Below are 11,336 nucleotides of genomic sequence, written 5' to 3' on the forward strand. Positions count from 1 at the left end.
AGATGACCATAGGTGCAACCAATTCGGGACTAATGCAGCCAATTTCATGTGGAAAGAAAGCAAATGCCTTACCATGACGTCCAAGCATCTCTCTAAAACATTCTAATTCCACTGGAAGCAAAAAATCATCATTTCCAATCTTCAATTCTGCAAGAGTTTCAGCTGTAAACTTATGTCCAATATTCGCAGGGTCCCTCAACATAGGCTGCTTCATAGCTTTTTCAATCTGTTCATCACTATCAGAAGGAAGCGGGCCTGCAACCGGCTTAACCTTCTTATCAACTGTTTTATATTTTGTGTCAACCTTGGCATCATTCAAGCACTCTTTTCTTTGCTGCAATTTCTGCAAATTTTCAGCATCTTTCAACTCTGTTGGGCTGAAAAATTTCAGCCTTTAGCTCTATGGACTGCATGGGTGTAGCCTGAAACTCTGTATGCAGAAATTTTTCTGCATTCAACTCTGTTGGCTGAATGAATTTAGCCCTCGGCTCTATGGATTGCATAGATGCATCCTGAAACTCTGTATGCAGAAATTTTTCTGCATTCAACTCTGTTGGCTGAATGGATTCAGCCCTCTGCAATTCTGTTAGCTGATCAAGATCAGCCATAAATTCAGTTTGCTGAGTTTTCTCAGCCTCTAACTCTGTTTGCAGCATAAAACCAGAAATTTCCTGAAACATATCCAAAGTTTGCACAGGTATGATCTTTGAACCCTTACATACATCAGTTTTCAGCATTGCTCTCATCTCAAACAATGTATCTGCATAAGACATCCCTTCATACAATCCATCTACATGCTCTTCTGCTTGCAAAATTCCTGCATTCTTCAACTCTTTCTCCTTACGGCCAATGTACTGCCTGGCAGCTCTAGGCAAATCTGAAATTTTTTGATAACTCACTGAACTATCTGAAGAAAAACCAACAAAATTATTGGAGAAAGACTGGCTGCCAGGAGGCGAGATCTCCTCTTTTCTCCGCTCTGTACCACTGGCATCTCGCAAGACAGCGGTACCTAATGAAAATCCAACTCCTTCGCAGGTAGTGGTGCCTCACGCAAGGAGTCCCTGTTTCTCGGATGATTTACCCCAACAGTCATAAACTGAACAGCTCGCATACCATCTTTACTGCGTATCCGCGCATAAGCTGACCCATCATCCATCACTTTTGTTTCCATTCTTGCTTCTGTAATGAAAGGCTGTCCAAGAATAATCGGATAAGAGCATGAATCCTGAACAAAGCAATGATAATCCTCTTCAACATTACCAATAGAAATTCTGATACTCGGACAAGCAGCATACATATCACCAGAAGTATTATTTGCGGCTCTCATGCGCCAGCCATGCTCTGCATCCATAGGCCACTTGCCACTCTCATAAACACCTCGAGCAATAAGATTAATCTCAGAACCATGATCAACTAAAGCGATCAAGGAAATTTGTTTCTCTCCAATCCTTACCACTGTCTCAGTGGTTGCTCTAGCCCAATGACTTCGTGAAAAATGGCTGCGAGGAATGAGAATAGGGGTCTCATCATCTTCATACTGCATAGGCTGCACTATTTTATCCAATTGCGGATTAACAGAAGCATTCTCAACCATCACTGCATCATCATGCTCTTCCCCAAGAGCTCCATGCCACAATCCCTGTAAAGCAGGTCCTTCCATCGCATGTCGTTTCCTCCGCAAAAGATCCTGCATCTGATCCTATATTTCTCTTCTAGCAATCCCAAGAGCTTCGCCAACAGTAAAAGCAACTTCACTATTCAAAATTCTTTCATGAAAAATCTTACTCATATCCGTTTGCATATCAAGGTCTGACAAGAGCTTGAATCCTGGCTCTTTTCTTGGTTGCCTCTTTTCTTTCTGCTTGTCTCCCATTGGTTGATCAGAACCTGTTTGAGCTGGAGAATTTGACATAGGTGGAGCTGTAACAGGTGGTGAAACAAAGTCACCCCCTCTAGTCTTTTTGGAGGAGCTAGGACCCTCCTCATCTCTTCTTCTCTTTTCCTCAACCATGGCATCTAAACCCTGCGTTTTAGCCATATAAGCAAAAATAGAATACCTATCAACAGGAGAATCCCATCCTGTTTCTCCTCGGATGCTAGAGCCCACACAAGTCATAGTAGATGTCTGAACTTTCCCTCTTCTCGCTATCTCCAAGGCAGAAGACCATAAAGCAGAGTCTCCATCAGATTTCTGGTCAAGCTGGACTCCAAAAGCTGAAGCATCTCCTCTAACACTCACATAAGCCGATCGCGCAGCCATATCATCAACAAGCTTCTTCATACCTCCCTTACCAAAGTTCGTGTCAAGAGGAGCGCCAGTCTCTGTCAGCCATATCTTCCCATCTTGTCCCCAGAACACTACATTCTTCTTACGTGCTTCCTGAAAAGCATCACAATCTCTGCAGTGTTGGTGCTCTGTACTATCACACCAAATACATCGTCGCCCTTTTCTTTGACCAGCTGGAAAAGCAGTCACTGGAGCAGGTGCTACAGCAGGTACTGACATAAGTTGCTCCTTTAACTTACCAACTTCAGCTTTGACTGCTTCAATCGTCAAATCCGCCAAGCCTTTAATAACATCATCTACAGATAAGGGCACTGGAGTAGCAGGAACTGGTGGATTCACAGTAGGAGGAGTAGGCTTAGGCAAAGAAGTTGCAGCAGGGGTAGAAGAAGAAGTCTCCAAGGATTTTTCAGGAACTGATCCTGTATTTCGATGCAATCTTACTCTCCTGCGCTGCTTCTTAACAAGAGCATTCACAGCATCAATGACATGTCTCCACTCAGTCTTTAAACCTGAATCAGTAGCTTGATCTTCCAAAAGATCATCCAACTTTTCCTGTAAATCAGCATCTGCAGCTTACAAAAATAACTCCACTTTCTGCATCTCCAAAGCTTGCTGTTCAGTCCCATCCAACTGATCATAACGGCTTTCAAACTCTCGCAGAAGAGCGGTAACAGAAAGTCCCTTATTAGGCATAGAAACCCATGCTAAAAAATTCCTGCGATTCATAAGACCTGTATCCTCCAGGAAATATTCATCTTTTAATGCCTTTTTAAATTCAGTCCAACCTGCATGTGCTTCTTGAATTTCTGCAATTCGACCTTCAAGAGCTCGCACCACGATCCGCAAGAAGTAGCGGCTCCAAACATCTTGAGAAACCCCAAAAAACTTCATCTTTTCTTCATACAAATGCAGGTAAGTTGACACTTGCTAGCCATTAAACTGCTTCATCTCCTGTTGGACAGCTTTCAAGGCATCCATAGCATCACTGTCTCGTTTTGCATGAGCTTGCTGCTGCATATACATGGTAAATGACTGAAACAGGTTCTTCATGACATTATCATCTGTCATCTCTTCTTGCGAGTCTCCCATCTTGCTGATGACGCAGCACTTTCACGTCGGGTTCACCAGAAATGTCGTAAAGTTCATGCAAGGGCTGCAGAACACAGGATTCAAGGTACAGCAAGAAATAAAGACTAACAAGAAGATCTCAATAACACAATATTTAATGCCAAGATCATTATATAGTTTGTCAAATGAGATACAAGAAGTTCATGTTCAGAATAAACTAAAGTTTCTCTTAGTCAGCATTGCATCTAAGTGAAAGTATCACTTTGTTTACATTTACATGTATGATGTCATTTACTTTGAACGGAATAATGAGCATTAACTTATAATCCAATCAAGCATGTAAGCATGTCCTTTAGTGCAGTGAACCTTCTGTTGTTCCACACATCTGATTTCAGATGCTTTCAGAGATTTTTTATCAAATTCAGATCACAACAGCAGCAGGTACATCAGACCAGCAGAAACTTTCAGCAATCCAACTCCTGTTTTTGAGCAACAAGGGTTCTCAATTGGGATTGTTTATGCATAAGAATAGTCATTCCCTGTTTTCTAGCATAACCTCTTGAAGACACCCATAGCCACTGTTTGTCTCATATCAGGAGCAACAAAAATTGACCAAAGAACCATCCACATAAGCATGGCTGCCAAAAATGCATACGAGATTTTTGCTGCTTCAGGAAGTTCCCATAATTATGCATGTATATTGTATGGTGGATGGTATGATAGCCTGCACCCATGATTGGCCAAATTTTTCCATGGATACAGTCATGAATATTGGTGGTCCAGACAGCCTCCAGAAATATGAGAGCAACATGAGTTATAAAGTGGGTCGGTATAAACAGAATTGCTATCACATGTGGACAGGCCTGCAGAATCCCATCCACTGGGTGAAATGCCAACCCTGCGAACGGCGATAGAGTGTTCTCTTTGTTGCAAATATGGTGTGTTGCATATAGTCATTTGTAGAGGGGTCTGCAATCATGTAAACCCCTATGCATCCAATAAATGCCAAACTCTACTACCACAAGGTAAACTATTGACCATGCTATGTAGTGAAGCAATCCAACATGGCTGATATTAGGATAACACTTAGTCCAGCCTTGTTCAATCATGTATTCTGATGCTGTAGGCAAGGAAACATATAAAGGCATAGCCTGGAAATACACATGCTTTTTCCAATAGTAGATGTACCAACACCAGAGACCGCCTGCCACAAAGTATAAGATGACCCCGGCAATGTAATTCCTCAGCCATGTCTGGGCGGTGTGCGGGACCACTTTGCAGGGAGGAAGAGGTCCAAGACCAAATCGTTGTACCAGGATGTTTGCTCCACGAAGTAGTTCAAAGGGTCTTTGGTCAGACAAGGGAGACAGGAAGAGGGAGCCACATACGATGGATGCCTCGTAGCTAGTCTTGAGGAAGGCGAAACAAAGGGCAGTCAACCGATCATCCGATGATGGCTGTTGGGGGTATTGATACTGACGCTCCCGGTCTAGCACCGTGCTCTACTTAAGCTCCAAGAAGTAATCTGCGAACTTGGCAGGGGACTTGCCGCAATGCTGGCCCTGACTTACAAGGCGCTCTGCTTTCTCCTGGATGGCCTTGAAGGAAGGGAAATTCCCGCCATAACTGGGGAAGGCGTCTGTCTTTGCTGAAGCCGAGTCATGAGAGTCTGAGAGAATTACCAAAAGCAGGCTGTCCCCATCAAAAGAGAGCTCCCTCTCATTGCCTCATATGAGAAAACATTCCCCAGTTGTCTTCAGAGCAACAATATGCAAATTCAGTAAGATCCTTCCATCGAGTGTGTGTCGATCCTGTAGTATGGTGATTTCATCTTTTCTGAAAAGCTCCTCTGTCCCAAAGATCCCTTTCTTTTTTAGTTTTCTGGTTTTCTCTTTTTCAGCGTCCTCTTACCACGCTACCCCATGAAGGCCTGCTCCCAAAATTCTAAAAAAAACCCCTTTTGAGACCAGGCTGTCCCGTCCCAAAACAGCAATTAGGAAACCAATTTTAGCATGAGTCCAGCAGTGTCTTTCCACCAATTAAAAAAAACCTAAGAAGCTTTTATGCTTTTGAGGAATCTTAAAATTCCTATTACAAGAGAACTACTCCACTGCACATCTACTTGCTCAAGTGCCTTCGCAATAGTCATCATCACCATAATCTTCATTTCATCCAGAAGTTCCAGCACCATTTTAACTCTGTTTGCTTTGGCAAAACCATTAATGACGATTTCAAAGGTCACCCTGTTTGGCGTCATATGCATGTCCTGCATCATTTCTTAAAGATCATCATTGAAATAATCAGCTTGATAATGTCCTTTGGCATCAGTTTTTCATATTTTTCTAATACACACACATCATGCATCCAAACAAAATCATACACATGCACTAAGGGAATATGTACACTGGATGCAGATTATCGTAATGCTTCACACAAACAATGAGTCACACGCAGAAATTAACACAAATGCACAACAAAAGAAATGGAGGTATATACGACTCGGATGCGCAGCAACACGACACCGGATCGGATGCTGGATGCATTCGGAGAAAGGGATTTACACCTTAGCAGTTGGCCAAATAAAACGACCACTTGATTGATTGTGTTTGTATAGTTTAGGAGCACTATTTGTATTGCTTTGCTCAAAGAACCAAAGATGGAAAAATAATTAATGCTTCAGGTTGAAGGCTTGGAGGGAGAAGCAGCATTAGTTACCCCCGACTGTCTGCCTGACCCTAACTAAGGGGGTTGTTAGCCGCACCGGGAATGTGGACCAAACCTGCCACGAGAGGTCTCTCCGTTGGGTGCTACTTGGAGCATGAGGATGCTTGGGTGCCAGAGGGGGCTCTGGTCGTAAATCCCTTGCCTTGCGGGCCTTGCACAAGAGGTCGACCTGACTCGGGATTGGATCTTGAGGCCCGCATACTAGTCTACGGGCAAAAACTTGAATTAGTAATGCCTTTAGGCAGATTATGGATTTCCTTCGGGCGGATTATGGATTAGCCTACGAGCTAGATTATATGATGTATTCCAAAGATTGATTAATAAGATAACTTATTGAAAAGGAACTTGTTTGACACCGTTTTTCTATGTCAAGTGCTAAGATTACGTGAAGGAATCGGTGATTAATTGGCTAATTAAGGAAGCTGTTTTTGCGTGTCAAACTAAATGTGGTAGGTAATTAGACAACTAAAGAAACCCCGAGGAAAGTGCGGTGGATGTGGCCATGGGTTCGTCCTACCGATGGGTAGTCGTGGTTGGCCGAGAACTTTTCTCAACAGAATTGACAGCAAGGTAACGATGACTTAGAATCTAGGAAGCTAGAATCTTGATTTGTGCTGTTTTAGGGGAGCGGAATGGGACTATGCCTTATGGACAGAGAAGTTGAGCTTTGCATCCCTCTCATTTTCCATTCTCCTTGAACCAAGTGCAGCATGAATCCGCTTCGACCCTGACATTTCTACGTAAACTAGTTCATTTGGGGTTCGATGCTAGCTATTGTTCTAGGAATTTGACCACCAGGAGAACCTTGTTTTAGGGTAGTCCTAAGTGGGAAACGGCCGGATTGCTTCCACTTCATGGCAGACTCGGGAGGACCTAGACAGAAAACCCCGTGACATTCCGTGGGAGTGCCGGGCAGCATTTTCTAGACTCTCTTTCCGATGGGCTACTTAGACGTGTCCGCAAGCAAACAGGTAGACACGTTACAGTTGGTATCAGAGCGAACCAACGAAGGATCTGTCTTTATAAGAAAACTTAATAAGGTGAAGTAAAGAAAATGTTGGTGTTAAGAACATTTCGTTACTTAATTATCAATGCTGACTTGCAGAGTCATGAAGCATGGAACAAATTCTTGGTGTTGTGAATTATGTTTATGAGACTGTGATGCGTGCATCAGATTATCAACGGAGGATCAATATGATGAATTTCCTAGACCGCATCTACAATCCATCACCCTTGTATATGGAACGGAGATGGATGGGTGTTTCACGGATTTATTACATAGCTGCCCACCGATTTGCATACCTTCGAACCAACCTAAAGAGAAACGAGTGGTCGGAGGACATGAAGAGATCGTGAAGCTGTTCATCTTTGTTGAGGCTCACGCAAATGCAACCCTACATGTCGAAGGTCGGAAGGTCAAGCAGAACACGTATGTGTACAAGGAAGTGACCCGAATAATCCGTGCTGACAGAATCAAGGCGTTGGGACGTTACGAGAAGAACCGGTACCAAAGGAAAGGATACCCTAATCTTCCAATGACCTATCGATTCGTGAAGATCCATGACCCAAGTCCATATTATTACCGAGTTCTCGTTGCTGAATGCAACACAACCTTATTCTCCCCAAATTAATGTATCAGCTTGTTCCCTCTCCCCAAGAATAATTGTACGCCGAAAGGGCTATGCCCATATGAATGAAATAAGACTATTTTTATCAATGATTATCTTGAGTTAATATTGATAAAGAAGTAAAGAGATTTGGTCACTTGGCTAAAGGCTAAAGTGGGCATGTAATGTAATGTGGAATTCCTACTAAGAGGAAGGCCAAAAATTCAATTGGCCAAAGCATCTCGGATAATAAAGGGAGTTAGAAAGGGACTACCTGTCTACTTGATTAAGCTAAATAAGCTAGATCAGACTCACGAGTCTAGTGAAGAACCTTCATGGCTAAAGGAGTACGTAGACGTATTTCCTGAAGAACTGACAGAACTTCCGCCTCAAAGGGAAGTTGATCATGAAAACAAGCTAGTGCCAGGAGTTGCACCAATTGCAAAGACGCCATATAGAATGTCCATCCCGGAAGTAATTGAGCTGAAGGAGCAACTCAAGCAACTGTTAGATCATGGCTACATCCATCCTAACAGTTCACCATGGGGAGCTCCAGTGCTGTTCTAGAAGAAAAAGGATGGAATGCTTCGGTTGTATATTGATTACAGAGGGTTGAATCAATCAACCATTAAGAACAAGTAACCTATTCCAAGAATAGATGAACTTCTTGACCATCTTCAAGGTGTGAAGATCTTCTCCAAGATTGATCTCAGGTCTGGATACTATCAGATAAGGATCAAGGAAGAAGATATCCCAAAGATGGCATTTAGCACAAGATATGGACATTTTGAGTTCCTGGTCATGTCATTCGGGCTGATGAATGCACCTGCCACCTTCAATAGGTTAATGCAGGATATCTTTAGGCCATATCTTGATGACTTCGTACTTGTCTTCTTCGACGATACCTTAGTCTACTCCAAACAGGAAGAACATCATGAACCTTAGCTTTGCATTGTCCTTGAGACAATGAGGGCACACAAGCTTTATGCCAAAAAGAAGAAGTGTGCATTCTTCAAACAACAGATTGAATATTTAGGATTCATTGTTATAGCTGAAGTTTCAGTAGACCCAGCCAAGGTCAGAGATATTTTAGAATGGCCAATATCAACAATTGTCAAAGAAATATGCAATTTTCTTGGATTGACAAGGTGGTACAGGGTCTTTATCAAAAACTATGCTTTGATTGCAGCACCACTGACGGATCTACTGAAGAAGCAAACATCGATTTTATGGTCACCAGCTGAACAATCCAGCTTTAATAAACTAAAGAAAAGCTTGGTATTATACCTATCTTGAAACTTTTGGACCTTAGTAAGGAGTTTGAAGTAATAACTGATGCTAACACACTTGCATTAGGATGTGTGCTTATACAAGAGGGTCATCCTGTAGCATACTCTTCAAGGAAACTGAAGAGCCATGAGAGGAATTATGCTACTCATGATCTGCAGCTGTTAGGTGTCATCCATGCTCTCAAGCTTTGGAGACACTACTTGCTGGGTAACAAGTTTACCTTCGTGACGGATCATAAAAGTCTCAAGTGGATCTTTACCCAGAACGAGCTCAACATGAGGCAACGTCGATGGATTGAAGTGCTGGAGGAATATGGTTTTGAAATCAAATACCGGCCTGGAAAGGAGAATGTAGTTGCCGATGCACTTAGTCGCAAGGCATTTCTAAATTCTCTAATCTTGCAAGATCCATCAACAGCTAGATCTCTAGCCACAAAGGTATCCATGCTAAACAATCCAATACTTGAGCTAGCTAAAGAAGAGGCACGCCATGATCCATCCTATCAGAAGTTGCTAAGGCAGATCCCTATGAAGGATCAAGACTCGAAGCTACAGGCTAAGTATCAAGAATTCTCTATCAATAGTGGACTTGTCTACTATAGAACGAGATTATGTATATCGGCAAGCCAGTCACTCAAGAAAAAGATACTTTGGGAAGCTCATGACACCCCTTTCTAAGGACATCCTGGCTATGCCAAGACCCTCAATGCAGTTAGAAAGAGCTATTACTAGGAAAGGCTTAAAGGTGACATCCTCAAATATGTCACAGAGTGTTTGTCTTGTCAACGCATTAAGGCCGAACATGTCAAAATGCCACGGAAGTTGCAACCACTTGACATACCCCAAATGAAATGGGAATTCATCAGTATGGATTTTTTTGTTGGTCTACCCCAAGTTCAGGGAGGATACAAGTCCATTATGGTTGAGGTTGATATGCTCACTAAGGTTTCACATCTTATTCCTCTTAAGACAAACTATAAAGCCTCAGACATTGCAATGTTATTTATCAAGGAGATATTCAAACTGCATGGGTTGCCCAAAAGAATCATTAGTGATCCTGACTCTCTCTTCACATCACACTTCTCGAGGGCTATCTTGGAAGCCATTGGGACTCAACCGTCTGTTTCAGTATAGCTTAGCCTCCCCAAACTGATGGTCAAACAGAGCGAGTCAACCAAGTCATTGAAGACATGCTAAGGGCACACTGTTGCGGTGAACTGAATAGGTGAGTTCAATATTTGCCACTAGTTGAGTTTGCCTACAATGCTTCTTTTCAACAAAGGATCCAGATGACCCCTTTTCACTAAAGGAGACACGGTCTTCATTTGTGTACGTCCAAAGTCCTTAGGTGAATGCAAGAAGCTAAGTCCAAGATATTGTGGACCCTACAATATCCTCAAGTGCTTAGGGCCTAATGCTTACAGACTTCAACTCCCTACGAACCTAAAGGTTCATAATGTATTCCATATCAGTCTACTGAAAAAGTATGTACCTAACCCTAGTCATATACTTGATGATCAACAAGTTGTAATGCCTAGCCAAGGAGTCCTTGAGCTATGGCCTAACAGGATCTTAGATGTTAAGGAGAGACATTTGAGATCCAGAACCTTGAGAGAATACCTCATCCAGTGGAAAGATTATCCCGAGGAGGATGCCACTTGGATGGATGAAAGTGCTCTCAACCAACAATACCCCCAGTTCTTCTCGAGATGAGGACATCTCGATTCCTCTAAGGGGGATAGAATGTAATATTTCCGCTCAAAATATTAAGTTGGCCTTAGACCCCGCACACCTTGCGCAATAAGGCACCCCAAAGTGATCTCCCACATCGTAAATGTTGGCAGTTAAACACTTACCCCGCACGCACGATAATAATCCCCATCCGCGTTGTGCAAATAAGGCCGAGGTTTAAAATCCGCAAGCCACACGAGAAACACCCCTTACGTAAAGGAAAATTTATTATTTACCCCCTCCCCTCAGCCGATACATGGTAGGGGAGTGGGAGTGGAGCTAAGTGGAGAGAGGGAGTGGAGCTAATTGGAGAGAGGGAGGAGTGTGGTGTGGGGATGCATGAGGGAGGGAAGGCATGAAAGCCCTCCACATGGTGGATCTCTCCCCCCTTACACACTATAAAACCTCCCCCCTGGAGCTTGGGGGGAGGCACGAAGAGAGAGAAGACAAGGTCATGCAATCAGAGGATCACCTCCACACCGTGAATTTCACCGGACTGCCGCCTGCAGTCGCGTTGCTGCTCCACTCCATCGCCATCATCAGCATCTTCATCATCAATCTCCTCTTCCAATCATTACCCCCCCCTCCACATCATTCTGTTAAGAGCAAAAGCTTCTTGGAAGCTTC

At 43.1% G+C, this 11,336-nt stretch overlaps 1 pseudogene; it reads right to left on the reverse strand.

Annotated features, from left to right (window-relative positions):
- Positions 1-3,945: 3,945 nt before the first annotated feature.
- Positions 3,946-5,549, reverse strand: LOC148038178 (delta(7)-sterol-C5(6)-desaturase pseudogene; annotated as a pseudogene).
- Positions 5,550-11,336: the final 5,787 nt, after the last annotated feature.

Source organism: Lygodium microphyllum, chromosome 3 (genome assembly GCF_053477565.2).
Source record: "Lygodium microphyllum isolate KBCC chromosome 3, Lygodium_microphyllum_v1.1.10, whole genome shotgun sequence".
NCBI lineage: Eukaryota > Viridiplantae > Streptophyta > Polypodiopsida > Schizaeales > Lygodiaceae > Lygodium > Lygodium microphyllum.